Genomic DNA, 20,445 nt, shown 5'->3' with positions numbered 1-20,445 from the left:
AACATCCCACAGATGCCAGTCGACGACTTTCTGATGAAGTGATCCGAGGAGACAGACGAGTAAGATTTAACTGTCAACAAGGAAACCTATGTGACCACACGTAGGAAACTTAAAGAAGCAACAATTCACCTCCACAAGCCAACTGATTGCAAAAATGATATGGTCATTGGTGTCTCATGCACCCTACAGCGCTGATCTGTCTCCGCCTGAACTTTACCAGTTTGGATCCTTGAAAGACATTCTATGTGGATACAGATACAAAATCGTGGCATTGGTAGCAAAACTCTGAATATTCCAAATTGGTTTTCATGGCTGAGATCAACGATGGTGCAAATGTGTTAAAAGGCACGATTAATATGTTGGATGGTTGAGTTGTGACCAGGACTGTGCCCTCATATTGTTGCAGTCGATGTCGTGACAGGAATTTCATCAAACAAAGAATAACATTATTTTGTGTCTTTACTATTTTAATGTGTTCCAAGTATCGGAAACTGATTGCCAAGTCGAGATAATGTGTCGTGTGACTAGGGCCTCCCGTCGGGTAGACCGTTCGCCGGGTGTCTCGATTTGACGCCACTTCAGGGACTTGCGCGTCTATGGGGATGAAATGATGATGATTAGGACAACACAACAGCTAGTCCCTGAGCGGAGAAAATTTCCGACCCAGCCGGTAATCGAACCCGGACCCTTAGGATTGACATTCTGTCGCGCTGACGACTCAGCTACCGGGGGCGGACAGTCGCGATAATAACTTCATTAGATAACAGTAAATTATTTTTAAGTCCCTAGTACTGTAATGCGTTACAAGAATCGGCAAGTAATTGCCTATAGTTAACAGCAGAGCCCTTGTTTTCAATTTAGTTTCGTTTGAAGCGATATGTTTTGGAAGAACAGAGGAATATTTCTGACTCTCGGTGAGCGGTATTGTTCAAGCTAACGATGCTCTGCAGTAGCCAGCGTGCGAGACATTAGAATTGTATTAATACCTTCAGCTGCTGACGGGCGTTGATATATATCAACGGGGACAGGTGAAGACGTGTGCCCCGACCGGGACTCGAACTCGGAACCTCCTGCTTACATGGCAGACGCTCTATCCATCTGAGCCACCGAGGGCACAGAGGATAGCGCGACTGCAGGGACTATCTCGCGCACGCCTCCCGCGAGACCCACATTCTCACCTTGTACGAGGTGTGGCTAGAAAAAAACCGGACTAGTACTGGTGAAACAATAAAACGAATGCAATAAGGCTGAAAGTCGCGTGGCCTGTCACGTGACTCTCGCTCCGCCTACTGCTCGAGTTTCATCTGCCTCCTGCACTCAGTCTGCCCGTGGCGTCTGTTTTAAGTAGTTGACGTTTTGTCTGTGCGTCGGAAAATGTTGAGTGTACAGAAAGAACAGCGTGTTAACATCAAATTTTGTTTCAACCTAGGAAAATCTGCAAGTGAAACGTTTGTAATGTTACAACAAGTGTACGGCGATGATTGTTTATCACGAACATAAGTGTTTGAGTGGTTTAAACGATTTAAAGATGGCCGCGAAGACACCAGTGATGACACTCGCACTGGCAGACCATTGTCAGCAAAAACTGATGCAAACATTGAAAAAATCGGTAAACTTGTTCGACAAGATCGCCGTTTAACAATCAGAGCAGTGTCTGAGTTAACAGGAGTTGACAAGGAAAGTGTTAGGCAGATTCTTCATGAAAGTTTCAACATGAACAAAGTGTGTTCAAAAATGGTTCGAAAGTGTCTCACAATTGAACAGAAGGAACGCCGAAGAATGATTTGTTCTGACATCCTGGAAAACATTGAAAGTGATCCCACCTTCTTACAAAATGTTATTACTTGCGATGAATCGTGGTTTTTTACTTACGATCCCGAAACTAAACGCCAATCGATGCATTGGAAAACTCCTGGTTCTCCACGACAAAAAAAAGCACGAATGTCAAAATCGAAATTCAAGGCAATGATGATTGTTTTTTTTGACATCAAAGGGATTGTGCACATTGATTGGGTACCAGAGGGACAAACAGTGAATCAGCATTACTACATTAGCGTCCTGGCTACCCTACGTGAGCGAGTACGGAGAAAACGGAACGATTTGTGGAGAAAAAAGTCATGGATCCTTCACCAAGACAATGCCCCAGCTCACAGTGCGTTGTCAGTGAAGACGTTTTTGGCAAAACACAACATTCCCATCTTAGATCATCCACCCTACTCACGTGATTTGGCCCCCTGTGACTTTTTTCTTTTCCCTAAAGTCAAGTGAGCTTTGAAAGGAACTAGATTTGAGACTGTTGAAGCAGTAAAAGAAAAAGCGACGGAAGTAATGTATGGACTTACCGAAAATAATCTGCAGCATTGCTATGAACAGTGGAAAATTCGTATGGAGCGGTGTAGAGACCGAGGAGGAGAGTACATTGAAGGAGATAACATGAAATTGTAAATAAATGTTTTTTCCAGCATCAGTCCGGTTTTTTTCTAGCCGCACCTCGTATGTCCACACACTACATTCGTAGTGTCCCAGCCCAACACACTCATTACTCGTGGAAGACATTCTTACCAAGTCCCGTAAGAGTTCGGGGAATATGTGTGCGTCCGCACAGAAGAAGGAGGTCATGGCCGGTGTTGCCGGAACTATATACTTATATGGATATGGTGTCTGTTCTTTTGGACATGTCCGAATGAACAGACACCATATCCGTATAAGTATATCTGCTGACTAGTTGTTGTCCGTGGTCAGCAGAATGCTTAAGTCAACGGTTGTCAGTGAGCTGTGAAAATGCACTTGAGACGCCCCAAGCTCTGGCTACTAGGAACGTGTGACACGTTCCGATAACCGCGGCCCACGTAACGGTAAGCGAGGGAAGCTACCAAACAAGAACTAGCAAGATTTCAGCGTTTGGCTCTGAGCACTATGGTACTTAACATCTGACGTCAGTCCCCTAGACTTATAACTACTTAAACCTAACTAACCTAAGGATCACACACATCCATGCCCGAGGCAGGATTCGAACCTGCGACCGTAGCGGTCGCGCGGTTCCTGACTGAAGCGCCTAGAACCGCTCGGCCACACAGGCCGGCGCTTCACAAGTCCTTCGCCTCAAAATCACATAATTTCTACAGTCTCTAAATCGAAAAGTCACCCCAGAATTGGCAGACTTGTAATTAGTGAAGGATGATATATTATTGATGTACATGTATATGTTGCATTCAGTAAACATATGGAAAAATGCTAGGAATTATGCACCAAGCAAGTACAGGTAAGCTGTTTTCAAGTAGATCTGAAATAACGATTTTAATTTATGACATGATAATTTTACGAGACTAAAGACGACAAACGAATTCGGCTGGATTTAAAAAGTTAATGTGCCCGATGTTATCGTCAGAAAAATGATTGTGTTTTGCTTATAAAACTGTATAGTTCTATCCATTAAAAGAATCAAAACTCTTTCACTTTAAAAGGTGTTACATTGAGACATATTCAAAATTTCGGAGTGCATCCTTTACCACTAAAAATGGATACACTATGAATACATATAAAGAAATAGGAATTTACGCCCATCTGGAAAAATCCAAGCAAATGGCGCACAACGATAGTTGCTGACTAAAGAAACACGACTCCGTCGCACCGGTATGAACAGCGCTTTAAGGATACAACGCAAACTCGTAGCTGTATCTTGTGTTTATAAACATGCTCTTGCTAGCAGACTACGTTGTGTCCAACCCATACTAGCGTCCTTCACAGTTCCCTGTGGTTTTGGATCGGAAAGATATTCGACGAATGGACTGGCCCGCTCGCTCGCCCGACCTCAAATCCATCAAGAACGTGTGGCTTACGATAGGGGTCATATTGCAGCATGTCCACAACCAGCCATCAAACAGTTATCAACTGCTCTGGTTGAGGAATGGAACGCCCTATCAAAGGAACTCCTTAGCGTCCTCATGTTTCAGATCATGCATTGATACCCATGGTGACCACAAACACGATTAAATCTTTTGTAATGTCCAGGTGGCCATCATAAATCGCGATGATTGCATTGTACCTATTGTCTTTCAATAAAAGTGTCATTTCGTATTTTCACTGCATATCACTTTCTGTTATCTTTCGTATTATTGTGTAGCAGTTCTTTGTATGTATGATCCAAGTTTCATCGAGGTATGTTTCTTGCCAGTGATACATCACACGGAAGTTACTTTCTTCCTTAGTTTTAGCACATCGTCATATATTACAAGAGGGGAATGGAACAAACTAAAAAACTATGGTTTTATTATAAAAAGGATGACATTCCAAAGAAAAGTTTGCTGTAATGTCCAGGTGGCCATCATAAATCGCGATGATTGCATTGTACCTATTGTCTTTCAATAAAAGTGTCATTTCGTATTTTCACTGCATATCACTTTCTGTTACCTTTCGTATTATTGTGTAGCAGTTCTTTGTATGTATGATCCAAGTTTCATCGAGGTATGTTTCTTGCCAGTGATACATCACACGGAAGTTACTTTCTTCCTTAGTTTTAGCACATCGTCATATATTACAAGAGGGGAATGGAACAAACTAAAAAACTATGGTTTTATTATAAAAAGGATGACATTCCAAAGAAAAGTTTGCTGCACACTTGTTTGACTGTTCACTATTTAAGCCAATCAAGAGTATCATGCCTAGTGGCAGGAATGAATAAATCAAACTTACCACGTTTATCAAAAAGCTAATATGCCCTTTATAATTTACGCTGCTACAGAACGACAGCTAAATGAGCTGCTACTTTCCCTCGTAGTATCAACTCTAGTTCTCACTGCGATCAAGTACGTTCACATACAGCATTCAGTATAGCTTGTTACATGTAGCGTACCTATGATTATGGGTATTCAGAAATTAAATTGTACTAAGTTCCTACATTTTTACTTATTTACAAAAAAGAGTTACAAAGAACATTTAATATTTTACTTTTTTGAGCGGAAGTGACCTAAAGCTAAAGCATTCTCATCGGTTACTAGGCACATTAGTTACAAATCGCATTTAATGGTTATCATTTTCACATGTACACAAAAATCAGTTAATAATCACATTTAATGTTTGTACATTTTTCAGATGGTAGTGACATGGAGCAGTTACAAGTCACATAAATTTCGTTTTCCACACGCAAGCTAAATTCAGTTACAAATCACGTTTACACATATACAATAAAATCAATCATCATCATTTTTTTTTTCAGGTGTTAGTGACAGTGAGATTAAGGTATTCACATCAATTACAATTCACATTTGATGTTTTTACATCTTTCACACATTCACGAAAATCAGTTAAAATAACTTTTATATATTTCACACTTACACAATAAAATTGGCTAAACGTCCTCAATTGGTCTCAAGTGCACACATCTTAGCTTGTAGACGGACATATTCCATAACAGGTTGACCATTCAACTCGTCTTCCACTAATCCAATCCTATTTTTATTTTGAAATGGAATGGTATATCTATTACTTACAGAGAAACTATAGCTGTCAAACAATGTGTTTGAATCGCTCTTGATATCCTCATAAACATTTGGTGTTTTAATATGAAATGGTTCAAATGGCTCTGAGCACTATGCGACTTAACTGCTGAGGTCATCAGTTGCCTAGAACTTAGAACTAATTAGACTTAACTAACCTAAGGACATCACACACAACCATGCCCCAGGCAGGATTCGAATCTGCGACCGTAGCGGTCGCTCGGCTCCAGACTGTAGCGCCTAGAACCGCACGGCCACTCCGGCCGGCTTTTAATATGATAATTAGATTTTTCACACTATGCAGTTGGTGCTTACCTGCCTTTCCAGGATGTCGCCTGTTTTATGCCACTCACCTTTCGCACATTCTGCGATGTTTTACCAACCACGGACGTATTCATCAGCTTGAAGAACATCTGTGTCAAAATTATTGCTTACCCTCATATATTCCTGTGCATTAATCTCAGTGTATTTCTTCGTCCAGGAAGTTTATCTAAATTATAATTTGGTGAATTTTTTTTAATACCAATTTATTCTGCAAACGTTCTTTTAGATTTCTGCAGTGGAAAACAGTTTCTCTTATCATATACAGTCAAAATAAATTTTTTTTTTTTTGTTACTGTCAGATGGTGGTGTTACTTTTTCAGGACACATCTGGATGAAAATCTTGAATGCTCTCAGGATATTCTATCGCTACTTCTAAAAAGTATAAACTAGCCTTGGAATCAACACGGCAGCACCAGTGCCACTGCTAACACATCAAAATCAGCAGAGGCGCTCCTTCTGGAATCGACGCTTCCGCCGTCGACACTTGCGTTATGTTTTCACTGTGGCTTGGCTGACCTACTGCCGTTTACGCCATGCCTCAGTCGCTGTCCCGCTTCAAACGCTTCACCGACCCTGAATCGCGGCCCTTCTGCAGCAGTCAGCACTGACCAGTAGGATTTAAAGTCTTAAAACGAGTCACTCGGCCCTGAATCAGGGCTCTTCTCCAGCAGTCAGCACTGACCAGTAGGATTTAAAGTCTCAAAACGAGTCACTCGGCCCTGAATCAGGGCTCTTCTCCAGCAGCCAGCACTGACCAGTAGGATTTAAACTCTCAAAACGAGTCACTCGGCCCTGAATCAGGGCTCTTCTCCAGCAGTCAGCACTGCCCAGTAGGATTTAAACTCTCAAAACGAGTCACTCGGCCCTGAATCAGGGCTCTTCTCCAGCAGTCAGCACTGACCAGTAGGATTTAAACTCTCAAAACGAGTCACTCAGCCCTGAATCAGGTCTCTTCTCCAGCAGTCAGCACTGACCAGTAGGATTTAAACTCTCAAACCGAGTCACTCGGCCCTGAATCAGGTCTCTTCTCCAGCAGTCAGCACTGACCAGTAGGATTTAAACTCTCAAAACGAGTCACTCGGCCCTGAATCAGGGCTCTTCTCCAGCAGTCAGCACTGCCCTGTAGGATTTAAACTCTCAAAACGAGTCACTCGGCCCTGAATCAGGGCTCTTCTCCAGCAGTCAGCACTGACCAGTAGGATTTAAACTCTCAAAACAAGTCACTCGGCCCTGAATCAGGGCTCTTCTCCAGCAGTCTGCACTGCCCAGTAGGATTTAAACTCTCAAAACGAGTCACTCGGCCCTGAATCAGGGCTCTTCTCCAGCAGTCAGCACTGACCAGTAGGATTTAAACTCTCAAAACGAGTCACTCGGCCCTGAATCAGGGCTCTTCTCCAGCAGTCAGCACTGCCCAGTAGGATTTAAACTCTCAAAACGAGTCACTCGGCCCTGAATCAGGGCTCTTCTCCAGCAGTCAGCACTGACCAGTAGGATTTAAACTCTCAAAACAAGTCACTCGGCCCTGAATCAGGGCTCTTCTCCAGCAGTCAGCACTGCCCAGTAGGATTTAAACTCTCAAGACGAGTCACTCGGCCCTGAATCAGGTCTCTTCTCCAGCAGTCAGCACTGCCCAATAGGATTTAAACTCTCAAAACGAGTCACTCGGCCCTGAATCAGGGCTCTTCTCCAGCAGTCAGCACTGCCCAGTAGGATTTAAACTCTCAAAACGAGTCACTCGGCCCTGAATCAGGGCTCTTCTCCAGCAGTCAGCACTGACCAGTAGGATTTAAACTCTCAAAACGAGTCACTCGGCCCTGAATCAGGTCTCTTCTCCAGCAGTCAGCACTGCCCAATAGGATTTAAACTCTCAAAACGAGTCACTCGGCCCTGAATCAGGGCTCTTCTCCAGCAGTCAGCACTGCCCAGTACGATTTAAACTCTCAAAACGAGTCACTCGGCCCTGAATCAGGGCTCTTCTCCAGCAGTCAGCACTGACCAGTAGGATTTAAACTCTCAAAACGAGTCACTCGGCCCTGAATCAGGGCTCTTCTCCAGCAGTCAGCACTGCCCAGTAGGATTTAAACTCTCAAAACGAGTCACTCGGCCCTGAATCAGGGCTCTTCTCCAGCAGTCAGCACTGACCAGTAGGATTTAAACTCTCAAAACGAGTCACTCGGCCCTGAATCAGGTCTCTTCTCCAGCAGTCAGCACTGACCAGTAGGATTTAAACTCTCAAAACGAGTAACTCGGCCCTGAATCATGGCTCTTCTCCAGCAGTCATCACTGACCAATAGGATCTAAACTCTCAAAACGGGTCACTCGGCCTGAATCAGGGCTCTTCTCCAGCAGTCAGCACTGACCAGTAGGATTTAAACTCTCAAAACAAGTCACTCGGCCCTGAATCAGAGCTCTTCTACAGCTGTCAGCACTGCCCAGTAGAATTTAAACTCTCAAAACGAGTCACTCGGCCCTGAATCAGGGCTCTTCTCCAGCAGTCAGCACTGCCCAGTAGGATTTAAACTCTCAAAACGAGTCACTCGGCCCTGAATCAGGTCTCTTCTCCTGCAGTCAGCACTGACCAGTAGGATTTAAACTCTCAAAACGAGTCAGTCGGCCCTGAATCAGGGCTCTTCTCCAGCAGTCAGCACTGCCCAGTAGGATTTAAACTCTCAAAACGAGTCACTCGGCCCTGAATCAGGGCTCTTCTCCAGCAGTCAGCACTGACCAGTAGGATTTAAACTCTCAAAACGAGTCACTCGGCCCTGAATCAGTGCTCTTCTCCAGCAGTCAGCACTGACCAGTAGGATTTAAACTCTCAAAACAAGTCACTCGGCCCTGAATCAGGGCTCTTCTCCAGCAGTCAGCACTGACCAGTAGGATTTAAACTCTCAAAACGAGTCACTCGGCCCTGAATCAGGGCTCTTCTCCAGCAGTCAGCACTGACCAGTAGGATTTAAACTCTCAAAACGAGTCACTCGGCCCTGAATCAGGGCTCTTCTCCAGCAGTCAGCACTGACCAATAGGATCTAAACTCTCAAAACGAGTCACTCGGCCTGAATCAGGGCTCTTCTCCAGCAGTCAACACTGACCAGTAGGATTTAAACTCTCAAAACAAGTCACTCGGCCCTGAATCAGAGCTCTTCTCCAGCTGTCAGCACTGCCCAGTAGGATTTAAACTCTCAAAACGAGTCACTCGGCCCTGAATCAGAGCTCTTCTCCAGCAGTCAGCACTGCCCAGTAGGATTTAAATTCTCAAAACGAGTCACTCGGCCCTGAATCAGGTCTCTTCTCCAGCAGTCAGCACTGACCAGTAGGATTTAAACTCTCAAAACGAGTCACTCGGCCCTGAATCAGGTCTCTTCTCCAGCAGTCAGCACTGCCCAGTAGGATTTAAACTCTCAAAACGAGTCACTCGGCCCTGAATCAGGGCTCTTCTCCAGCAGTCAGCACTGACCAGTAGGATTTAAACTCTGAAAACGAGTCACTCGGCCCTGAATCAGGGCTCTTCTCCAGCAGTCAGCACTGACCAGTAGGATTTAAACTCTCAAAACAAGTCACTCGGCCCTGAATCAGGGCTCTTCTCCAGCAGTCAGCACTGACCAGTAGGATTTAAACTCTCAAAACAAGTCACTCGGCCCTGAATCAGGGCTCTTCTCCAGCAGTCAGCACTGCCCAGTACGATTTAAACTCTCAAAACGAGTCACTCGGCCCTGAATCAGGGCTCTTCTCCAGCAGTCAGCACTGACCAGTAGGATTTAAACTCTCAAAACGAGTCACTCGGCCCTGAATCAGGGCTCTTCTCCAGCAGTCAGCACTGACCAGTAGTATTTAAACTCTCAAAACAAGTCACTCGGCCCTGAATCAGGGCTCTTCTCCAGCAGTCAGCACTGCCCAGTAGGATTTAAACTCTCAAAACGAGTCACTCGGCCCTGAATCAGGGCTCTTCTCCAGCAGTCAGCACTGACCAGTAGGATTTAAACTCTCAAAACGAGTCACTCGGCCCTGAATCAGGTCTCTTCTCCAGCAGTCAGCACTGACCAGTAGGATTTAAACTCTCAAAACGAGTCACTCGGCCCTGAATCAGGGCTCTTCTCCAGCAGTCAGCACTGACCAGTAGGATTTAAACTCTCAAAACGAGTCACTCGGCCCTGAATCAGGGCTCTTCTCCAGCAGTCAGCACTGACCAGTAGGATTTAAACTCTCGAAACGAGTCACTCGGCCCTGAATCAGGGCTCTTCTCCAGCAGTCAGCACTGCCCAGTAGGATTTAAACTCTCAAAACGAGTCACTCGGCCCTGAATCAGGGCTCTTCTCCAGCAGTCAGCACTGCCCAGTAGGATTTAAACTCTCAAAACGAGTCACTCGGCCCTGAATCAGGTCTCTTCTCCAGCAGTCAGCACTGACCAGTAGGATTTAAACTCTCAAAACGAGTCACTCGGCCCTGAATCAGGGCTCTTCTCCAGCAGTCAGCACTGACCAGTAGGATTTAAACTTTCAAAACGAGTCACTCGGCCCTGAATCAGGGCTCTTCTCCAGCAGTCAGCACTGACCAGTAGGATTTAAACTCTCAAAACAAGTCACTCGGCCCTGATTCAGGGCTCTTCTCCAGCAGTCAGCACTGCCCAGTAGGATTTAAACTCTCAAAACGAGTCACTCGGCCCTGAATCAGGGCTCTTCTCCAGCAGTCAGCACTGCCCAGTAGGATTTAAACTCTCAAAACGAGTCACTCGGCCCTGAATCAGGTCTCTTCTCCAGCAGTCAGCACTGACCAGTAGGATTTAAACTCTCAAAACGAGTCACTCGGCCCTGAATCAGGGCTCTTCTCCAGCAGTCAGCACTGACCAGTAGGATTTAAACTCTCAAAACGAGTCACTCGGCCCTGAATCAGGGCTCTTCTCCAGCAGTCAGCACTGACCAGTAGTATTTAAACTCTCAAAACAAGTCACTCGGCCCTGAATCAGGGCTCTTCTCCAGCAGTCAGCACTGCCCAGTAGGATTTAAACTCTCAAAACGAGTCACTCGGCCCTGAATCAGGGCTCTTCTCCAGCAGTCAGCACTGCCCAGTAGGATTTAAACTCTCAAAACGAGTCACTCGGCCCTGAATCAGGTCTCTTCTCCAGCAGTCAGCACTGACCAGTAGGATTTAAACTCTCAAAACGAGTCACTCGGCCCTGAATCAGGGCTCTTCTCCAGCAGTCAGCACTGACCAGTAGGATTTAAACTCTCAAAACGAGTCACTCTGCCCTGAATCAGGGCTCTTCTCCAGCAGTCAGCACTGACCAGTAGGATTTAAACTCTCGAAACGAGTCACTCGGCCCTGAATCAGGGCTCTTCTCCAGCAGTCAGCACTGCCCAGTAGGATTTAAACTCTCAAAACGAGTCACTCGGCCCTGAATCAGGGCTCTTCTCCAGCAGTCAGCACTGCCCAGTAGGATTTAAACTCTCAAAACGAGTCACTCGGCCCTGAATCAGGTCTCTTCTCCAGCAGTCAGCACTGCCCAGTAGGATTTAAACTCTCAAAACGAGTCACTCGGCCCTGAATCAGGGCTCTTCTCCAGCAGTCAGCACTGACCAGCAGGATTTAAATTCCCAAGACGAGTACATCATTGTTCGTCCAGCAGGGCACTATGTGACGCCCAGTGTGTGTCACCCAGAGCTGTCGCTGTCACCACTGCCAGGCAAGCGACCTCTGCCTTCCTGCACACCATGGGCAGCCAACGCTGCACAAAACGCCCATCCCTATTCTTCACCAACAGTCCTGACTTCGGCTAAGGTAAACGCCATCACCGTGTAGCTGCTGACCCCACCAGCATCGTCCACGGCAGAAGGCCATGAGCGGTGTTCGACCACTGCTATCAGCATACCACAGACGCCAGCTCAGTGCACCGTTACCTGGGCAACATGCATCCCCCACTTGCTGTGCTACCGCACCTGCAGCCACAGTGCCAGAAGATTATTAGGGAAAACCGAACTGTGACGGAAAATTGAGTGTACCCAGAACACTCCCTAAATTGCATAAATGAAAAAAATTTTTTTTGTGTGGTCACTGCTGGTCCGCAGCATCTCCAAACGTCACAGTTCTCATTTAGGGTCCATTTATGGACCCTACAACGCCACAAGAAGACTTGAGCACGTCCTTGTAAGCAATAACGTTTCATGTACCATTTGCGAATGGATATATTTTGGCGCATTTCCGATCTGTGAACCGATATATTTTGGTGACAGAAGTATGAGTGGATTGGGGACAGATGGCCCGACAACGACCAAGTAGAAGATTGTAAACAGTGATTCAGCAGTCACAGCTGCCCAGCAGCACATATGTATTTTTACTTTCACTTGTGCGATTCCCTATATTATTTGGTTTCACCTCCCCGTACTTTTCTCATGGGGTCATGGTTGTCTTGTAGTGTTCTGTAAAGGAGCGAGAGCTGAAACGCTATCTCCAGTAATATGCACCCAGCGTAGTTGACTTGGGAATTCTGCTCCAAGCGCTGAGCCACATCCCAAACTTTTTTGGGTTTATCATAAAAAGGGTATACTGCCAGAGAGTGTAGAGAGTTGACTCGGGCATGGAAAACAGTGGATACCCCGAAAACTTCGGTATTTTTCTTAAGGGTAATCAACAATGACCTTAAGATGAATACGAATTGTATAAAGTAAATATATCAGTAATTAGAGATGGACATAATACAGGATTAAAGGTCATTGCAAAGCCAGGATTATAAGAAGATATAATCTGGCAACAAGAGAAATAGTTCACAGGTATTACCTAGCTAGTTAAGCCAGGTTTAAGCCATGGTACAACGCCGATAAATTAGAACTGGAATAGAGAGTACTAATGGTATTGTTTGGTTCGGTTTTACTGTCTTCACATCATGCGGCATTGTCTCTCAAAATAGCCAAAGCACTAAGATACAACGCTGATGCGAGATTCGTTATTGGCTGTGACGTCGTCGATAAATTGCTCCAAGTCACTCAAGAAGCGATGTTCATGATAAATCCACCAGAAACAGCCAACCACTTGAAAGTAATGACACAGTCGCTAAACATGTAAGAATTTGGAAGAAATGTGGAAGTAAAGAAATGCTATGACAGAGGTGGGGCTGACATAGTGCCTAAAGTCGAGAATTAACGCACGCGGCATATGTGAAGCTATTATAGCGCCTGCCACTGGGAAAATGTTAGGATCACTGTACAGCACATGTTGGGCTGGTATGGTACCACAAGCTGGGTCAGTGGTATTGGAGAAAAGAGCAATTGAGTTATGGATGTTCAGATAGATTTCCCAGCCACGATGCCGTTGGAACTTGACCAAAGCTTAGTTACCATGGATTTCCTACTGTTTGTCTGCTCCCGGTAGCTGAGTGATCAGCGCGACACAATGTCAATCCTAAGGGTCCTGGTTCGATTTCCAGCTGGGTTAGAGATTTTCTTCGCTCAGGGACTGGGTGTTACGTTGTCTTAATCATCATCATTTCATCCCCATCGACGCGCAAGTCGCCGAAGTGGCGTCAACTCGAAATACTTGCACCAGGCGAACTGTCTGCCCGACAGGAGGCCCTAGTCACACGACATTTACATTTTATTCCTAATGTTTTAAATAAAATTTTCCGAATTGCTAAGGCACAAGAATACGGAGCAAAAGGTCAGTATACAGACCACAGATTTCACACAGGCTAGAATCGACAAACAATAGGTCAATACACAAAAGATTTTATTTGCATTGGTCTATTCTGCTTCATCTAAGCTACGGTAACATTTAGTTCACAAATCATGTATTCGCCGTGTTAGCTAATAGCGACAAGTTGTAACATATTATCGTAAACCAGCTAAGTTCTATTGCTAAAGTAAAAGGATCAACAAAAAGATACCTTAACAGGTCGAGAGCGCCTGCTTTTTTAACGTCGGATAATGTGTCATATTGTTTGTGTACCTGCGAGGTGCGACTTAACGTTGTTTTTTGGACTTCTATTCGAGTTGTTAGAGAAACGTTGTGTAAGTAGCATGGGAATGTGAAAGACACGAATTTAGCGTGCGAGGAGTAAGTAGGACACTAAGCCCATTCCCATTACCTCCCTATGATGTGAAGGACTAAAAGTGAATCAGTCGCAAAGGACAACGTGACGTCGTAAGTGGAGGGGGAAATGTGAGCTGTAGATAGTCTTAAATAAACGAGTGTCTGTGTTTGAGCAAAATTCGAGGGCGAATTTTCTTCACAGAATCAGCTGTACCTAATTTGATGTTGCATGTGAACGTCAATAGGTTTAAAACGAAAACAAGAACGACCAGGCATTTAATAGACTTTACAGGGGAAATTCCCCTGTAGGATCGTTACTAGTTTTCTCAAAGGCTCAAATTCTACAGAACGATCAGAAGAAGTTTTACAAATCTACTTATTCACTGGATATACTACCGTTTAGTACAGTTCGATTCAAGCGCAATATTCCAACGAATTCATATCAGAACGACAGGTTTATTCATCCAACCTAGAGATTCTTCTGTGTGGCCAGCTGGGACATAAAATTGTAGAGATGCTAAGCAACACCAATGACTGTTTGGACATTAAATCAGCTTGAGTTGAGGATTGTGCACCTAAACAATCATCTTGTCAACTTCTGCGGTGAAGAAATTATAATAAAACTACGTTTGCAGCAAGATGGGCGTACAGTTTACAGGGTGTTACAAAAAGGTACGGCCAAACTTTCAGGAAACATTCCTCACACACAAATAAAGAAAAGATGTTATGTGGACGTGTGTCCGGAAACGCTTAATTTCCATGTTGGAGCTCATTTTAGTTTCGTCAGTATGTAGTCCAACGTGATCAAATTGTAAATTTTCACAGTCAACATGTGTGGGCTGACGAGAATCCGCACGCAATTGTGCAATCACGTCATTCTGTGAACGTTTGGGCAGGCATTGTTGGTGATGTCTTGATTGGGCCCCATGTTCTTCCACCTACGCTCAATGGAGCACGTTATCATGATTTCATACGGGATACTCTACCTGTGCTGCTAGAACATGTGCCTTTACAAGTACGACACAACATGTGGTTCATGCACGATGGAGGTCCTGCACATTTCAGTCGAAGTGTTCGTACGCTTCTCAACAACAGATTCGGTGACCGATGGATTGGTAGAGACGGACCAATTCCATGGCCTCCACGCTCTCCTGACCTCAACCCTCTTGACTTTCATTTATGGGGGCATTTGAAAGCTCTTGTCTACGCACCCCCGGTACCAAATGTAGAGACTCTTCGTGCTCGTATTGTGGACGGCTGTGGTACAATACGCCATTCTCCAGGGCTGCATCAGCGCATCAGGGCTTCCATGCGATGGAGGGTGGACGCATGTATCCTCGCTAACGGAGGGCATTTTGAACATTTCCTGTGACAAAGTGTTTGAAGTCACGCTGGTACGTTCTGTTGCTGTGTGTTTCCATTCCATGATTAATGTGATTTGAAGAGAAGCAATAAAATGAGCTTTAACATGGAAAGTAAGCGTTTATGGACACATGTCCACATAACATATTTTGTTTCTTTGTGTGTGAGGAATGTTTCCTGAAAGTTCGGCCGTACCTTTTTGTGACACCCTGTATAACCAGCACAGGCAACCAACATCGTGTCACTTTGCGATGAAATCACAATGTGTCAGCAGCACGTAGCCATCAGTTCCTTAAATTTTTTGACTTAAAACCCCGAAATAACAATATGATCGCTCAACATAACCGCTTCAGTCAAATATGATGAACGAATCATTCATTAGCAATGCTTCTAACAGAAATGAACAACGAGAAGATCCACATGGTCATTCAACTCTGATTATTCCAAGGAGCAGATTGGTTCAGTTGGAGAGGAAATTCATGAAAAAAGATGGAGATCGTACGGCATCGTCCCAGATTGCATGTAACACATCCGCTTTCCCGTTTCAGGAAATAAGACGCGATCTTAATGGTTTTGAAATTAACCACACTTGGACTGTAGGTATCACATCAACTAAAAATATACATTTCAGCATCAAAAGTAGACTTGACTGGTTTAGAAAATGGAAGATGATTTATCCAGAAACTGGCACCAGCAGACGAGTACAAGTGATTTACCACATGCACACCTCTGAAATATGTCGATAGGGTACCTTCAAGATAAGAAACATATTTCGGTTGATGTGAAGCACGACCTTATGTCAGCATGAAGCGGAACAGATGGTAATGCACATATCGAAGGTGACAATCCACAAGAGAGCAAAACTGTCTTTAGGAATTAATTTGGAAACTGTTCCATATCTCTGCATCCGGTGAAGGACATTTGAAACTTTTAAAAGTACTCGGCTTTAAATTTCAGTTCATGAAAGGTGTTCTTTTTTTTAAAAAAAAAAATCTCCTCATTTTGTTCGCTTTTGTTCGTAGAATCTGCTCGGGGCGGACGTCGTAAGACACCCATTTCAGTTCGTCGTTGATCGATTAACTCAGTTTTTTTTATTACAGAAGGCAGCTAACCCTCTGACCGAACACGCTCAGCTACCGTGCCGGCAGATGTTTGAATATCCTCTACTTATAAGTCCACCCTGACAGCAGTGGATTATTAAAGCATCAGTTGAACTAGAAACACCGTTGCATGTCAATCCAATAAGAGAAACAACTTGAAATGTGATTCGAGTGAATTCGACATTTATAATTTAATGCTAAAATTTACCAAAATTTCTGAGTTTTACCCATAAGACAACATCCACAAGAGTTTTCTAATAATGTAGACAGACTGATTTTCGATATGCATGCAAGGCTTCATCCAACACATTACGGAAGTGAAGAAAATTATATGTGTCTGCTCAACCGAAAGGAAGTTAAGTAGTTAGCCCCAAATGTCGCTGCAGGTTGTTCAAAAGAGGGATGAAAGTGTAAAATCTGGGCCAACTGACGTCAGTATAGAATTTGAAGCCGTTCAAAACTTGCCAGCAGACACAGCAACATTCCCATTAACATTACATGGTAGCATCAGCAGTTAAAGTCCACTTAACAGAATTATGGAAAGACTGTGCAATGTAATAGGTATAACGTGACAGCTGAATCATTTCGTGATGGCACCTTGAACTGCGAACATCATAATTGATCTCCAAAGCTTCTTCAATGAGCTTCGACACTTATTTAAAGACATCGCGTTTATCACCTCCATGGGCGTTAGGTAATTTAGCACAACATTTTCTACAACAGTCACTTCTTGAAATCTTTCAGAGACGTGAAATTTCTCAAAATGCATAGAAGTACATGGAGTGAACAGGGACGAACACAGGATGATTTACGAAGATACGGTAACATCAACACAAAGCGCTTTTCATATTCACTCGATAGTTTACGTGAAAAGTAGTGACAAATTTTCATGGATACATGATATTTACTAGAATGCCACTGTTAGAAATTTTTAAACATATGAATGTCTTCTGCCGCAGATTCTTAGGCTGAAGAATAATACGAAGATTACTTGTTTCATGTGTGCTTTAGATAATGTAAAACTACTATTAAATTAGTTTACAAATAAGTTATTTAAAGCAGTCTCTCAAGCCTTCTCATTTCACGAACACGGCCTTACTGCTGTCATTCCTCCTGGAGCCTCAGCGTCTTGTCTACTGCTGCAACGCTGCGACCCGAAATCTTCCCCCACCAGCAGTCCCCGGGTGTCAGCTGTATAAGGTAGGCTACCAGCCCATCATTCACATCAGTCTGTTCGTAGCATTCATGTGTGACGTCAGTATCAGCAACGGTATCATCACGAAGAGGTCAGCCAGTCTCAGCAAAAGTGGATGTGGCAGCAGTATGCGTCCTCTCTTTGATGAACATGATGTTAGCACGCCACTACACCTCTTTGTTGAGGACACCTTTGCTTTTTTAAGGGAATGTGTAAAAAATGATAATCTTGCACGTAAACAGCAGTTACTTTCTACGTGTATGTTTGGACTTTATTCGCATTTTACTTACCCAGTGTCGTCTTGATAAGAACGATGAATTTTTATGTCTGTATACCGAGTCAGTTCTTGGCTTCGTCGTCTTCGGAGGATTGGCGCCTTAACAATAATAGGTGCACAGGTATGTCAGATACGCCATCTCAGAACCCTAATGATGATGACAGTAACTACAAGTAATATACAGGGTGTATCATTATTAAAGGCATAAACGCATACAGTTGAAAGTACTCGATACTAGAAGCAAGAAACTCTTAGTAAACATGGGGTCGAAAATGCATACCTTAAGAGCTGCGAGCAATTTTTCATCTTCGATACTGTGAAACAAATCTCTTCTTCTGAAAGTTCTTTGCTTTCCATATTTTGGGAAGTGGTAGTATGGACCAAAACAAGAAAAAAATATCCAGTAAACATGTGCTCTAAAACGCATACCTTAAAAGTTACGAGCACTTGTTCATCTTTGCTAGTTTGAAACACAACTCCTCTAATGACGAAGTGCTCGTAACTTTTAAGGTATGCGTTCTAGAGTAGATGTTTGCTGGACATTTTTTTCTTATTTCGGTCCATACTACCACTTCCAAAATATGGAAAGCAAAGAACTTGCAGTAGAAGAAATTTATTTCACAGTATCAAAGATAAAAAATTGCTCGTAGCTCTTAAGGTATGCATTTTCGACCCTATGTTTACTGACAAGGGGAGGCCGCCAATTGTGAAATTCAGATTCGATTCATACTGCGCATAATAAAAGCTCATGGCCAGAGGTGTAATGTGGCAAAGCACCAAGATGCACTTCTCAGCCGTTGTCGAGAAAATCGACAGTTAAAAGAAACCGTTGCGGTGAAATGCTCTCTACGGTTAATAATTTTATACAGCGTCGTGGCGCAGCGGTAAGCGCTCGGGTTTGTAATCAGAAGGTCGCCGGATCGAATCTCGCGCCATGCAACATTTCTTTTTTATTATTAGTTTTTTGTAATTCAAATATATATATATATATATATATATATATATATATAAACTATTAATGAATTGCTTATGCATTTTGGTGAAGGCGGATCGCTCTCTAATTGTACCGCCTCCATTTTTCAGTTTGTTTAACAGGGTGTACCAAAGCTCTCACGTCCGCACTGATTTTCGACGATGTTATAAGTTGCGCTAGGGACCGCATCTACCTTCTTTCGAAGTTAGCAGGCAACTACGCTGTTATGCGGCGGCTCGTTTCGGCCATTCAACATCTGTCCTTCAAGTGTAACGAGCGAGTAACGGAGCTTATATTTCACACCTGCCACAGCAAATTTGTGTTCGTGGGGTCTCTATTCTAATTCGAACGTTTGACTTACGCTATACGTATTCGTTTCGGAATATCGTTTCTACGTCTTCCGTTAACTATACGTGGTTAACATTATGAAGACAATTAATAACATTTGTGAAATACAATTTTGTTTGCGGAAAACATAATGATGTTTGAAGTCACCAGTTTTTCCACGACAAACGACCTTCAACAACTTATTATATGCATAATTGTTGCAACTGATTGCCGGGAATTATATATATATATATATATATATATATATATATATATATATATATATATGTGTGTGTGTGTGTGTGTGTGTGTGTGTGTGTGTGTGTGTGTGTGTATAGACACATTTGAATAACAAAAAACAAATACTAAAAAAAAAAAAATTGCATGGCGCGAGATTCGATCCGGCGACCTTCGGATTACGAACCTGAGCGCTTACCGCTGCGCCACGACGCTGTCGATAATTATTAATCGTTGAGAGTATTTCACCACAACGGTTTATTTTAACTGTCGATTTTCTCGACTACGGCTGAGAAGTGCATCTTGGTGCTTTGCCACATTACACCTCTGGCCATGAGCTTTTATCATGCGCAGTATGAATTAAATCTGAATTTCACAATTGGCGGCCTCCCCTTGTGAGTCTGTTTTGCTTCTAGTATAGTGTACTTTCAACTGTATGCGTTTACGGCATTAATTATGGTACACACTGTATACAGGCTGTTTGTTTTAACTTCAGACAACAAAATATGTCGAAACGGATTTCCAGGTGAGAAGTTAATACTGGTAAAGGGAACATCTGTCTGTGCTACGCTGGCCACCTCCTAACCACCCCTAATGCGTGGGTGGGATCAAATTTCTATTTTCAAATGGGAACCCCCCCCCCTCCCATTTTTATTGCATTTTCGGATTCTACGCCATTATTTTCCATTCCTTGTAGATGGCGCTGTAAACGATAAATATCAGGTGTGCCTGTTTTTGCAATCAAGAAATGACGCATTTGATTCTACATTCCATACGCGATGTAAATGTAAACCTTTGTGCTCTAACTGTTGATATTGATGTTCAAAGGTTGCTTGAGTGTTGCAAATGTGATTGTACAGTACAAATAATATGGCTAGACAGTCGCATTTCTAGCAAATGAGCTACTTGTATGGTGACGTGGGTTTCTGTTCCTGAGTGAAAGTGATGAAGAATTAAATGATCTGCTGAACGGAATGAAGAGTCTAATGAGTACACAGTATGGTTTGAGAGTAAATCGGAGAAAGACGAAGGTAATGAGAAGTAGTAGAAATGAGAACAGCGAGAAACTTAACATCAGGATTGATGGTCACGAAGTCAATGAAGTTAAGGAATTCTGCTATCTAGGCAGTAAAATAACC

The 20,445-nt window shown here is 43.5% G+C and overlaps 1 non-coding gene across 1 annotated transcript; it reads right to left on the bottom strand.

Annotated features, from left to right (window-relative positions):
• Nucleotides 1–1,039: 1,039 nt before the first annotated feature.
• Trnat-ugu (transfer RNA threonine (anticodon UGU)) lies at nucleotides 1,040–1,114 on the bottom strand. Its single transcript has one exon. It is a non-coding gene; the product is annotated as a tRNA-Thr (tRNA).
• Nucleotides 1,115–20,445: the final 19,331 nt, after the last annotated feature.

Source organism: Schistocerca serialis, chromosome 4 (assembly GCF_023864345.2).
Source record: "Schistocerca serialis cubense isolate TAMUIC-IGC-003099 chromosome 4, iqSchSeri2.2, whole genome shotgun sequence".
NCBI lineage: Eukaryota > Metazoa > Arthropoda > Insecta > Orthoptera > Acrididae > Schistocerca > Schistocerca serialis.
The sequence above is the reverse complement of the archived record's forward strand: the minus strand, read 5'-3'. Positions and strand labels throughout refer to the sequence as shown.